Here is a 1,532-nt window from a genome sequence, read left to right on the forward strand (position 1 = left end):
ATGCTCCACTATGTTCATAGCAGCATTATTTATAATAGCCAGAAGCTGGAAAAAACCCAGATGTCCCTCAATAGAGGAATGGATACGGAAAATGTGGTACATTTACACAATGGAGTACTACTCAGCTATTAAAAACAATGAATTTATAAAATTCTTGGGCAAATGGAGGATATTATTCTGAGTGAGGTAACCCAATCAGAAAAGAATTCACTTGATATGCACTCACTGGTAAGTAGATATTAGCCCAGAATCTTAGAATACCCAAGATACAATTTTCAAAACACAAGAAAATCAAGAAGGAGGAAGACCAACGTGTGAATACTTCATACCTCCTTAGAATAGGGAACAAAATACTTATGGAAGGAGTTACAGAGACAAAGTTTGGAGCTTAGATGCAAGTATGGATCACCCAGAAACTACCCCACCCAGGGATCCATCCCATAATCAGCCACCAAACCCAGACACTATTGCATATGCCAGCAAGAAAGACCCTGATATAGCTAAGTTGTGTGAGGTTATGCCAGTGTCTGGCAAATGCAGAAATGGATGCTCACAGTCATCTACTGGATGGAACACAGGGCCCCCAGTGGAGGAGCTAGAGGCAGTACCCAAGGAACTGAAGGTGTCTGCAACCCTATAGGTGGAGCAACAATATGAACTAACCAGTACCCCCAGAGCTTGTATCTCTAGCTGCATATGTAGCAGAAGATGGCCTAGTCAGTCATCATTGGGAAGAAAGGCCCCTTGGTCTTGTAAACTTTATATGCCCCAGTACAGGGGAAAGCCAGGACCAAGAAGTCGGAGTGGCTGGTTAGGGGAGCAGGGCGAGGTAAATGTATAGGGGCCTTTTGGGATAGCATTTGAAATGTAAATGAAGAAAATACCTAATAAAAATTGAAAAAATAAAAAAAAAGAATTGATCTGGCCATAGTGTCTCTTCAATAAAATCCAAAATAAGTTTCTTTAAGTGATTTATTCATTTCCTATTTAAAGCCCTCCAGTATCTTTGTAAGATTGAATTTAAGGTCATTTCCTTTTGCTTCAGTTGTGTTAGGGTATTCAGGGCTTTCTGTAGTAGGATATCTATGGTGTGAAGGTGTGATACTGCCCTGGCTTTTGTTGATTATGTTCTTTGAAAGGCCTTTAGCCATCTCCTTGTTCCTGGATGTTCCTGTTGTAGTTGGTATTGGGAGGGGGCTTAACCTTGGTAATCCTGGTGTGTAGGCCTCTGGGAGTATCTTTGGGCTGAACAATGGTATTCAGGGAGCAATGCAAGTCTCCCAGCAGCTGGCTGTGCTGCTGAGGACCCTGTGGGAAGGGGAGGGGAGGAGAGGCAGTTAAAGAGGTCAGCAGACAATGGAAGTCTGAGAGATGGCCGATTGCTAAGTGCATCTGGGCCTGCTCCAGTGGATTCAGTATACAGGGGAAATGGGTTCAGGAAGAGAACCTAACCTGTAAGGTTCTGGAAAATCAGGTCTGATGAAGGTGGGAGGAGAGGTGGCAGGACATTGGAGGTCCAGGGGTACAGATGG

Source organism: Mus pahari, chromosome 12, assembly GCF_900095145.1.
Source record: "Mus pahari chromosome 12, PAHARI_EIJ_v1.1, whole genome shotgun sequence".
In the NCBI taxonomy this organism is placed as follows: domain Eukaryota; kingdom Metazoa; phylum Chordata; class Mammalia; order Rodentia; family Muridae; genus Mus; species Mus pahari.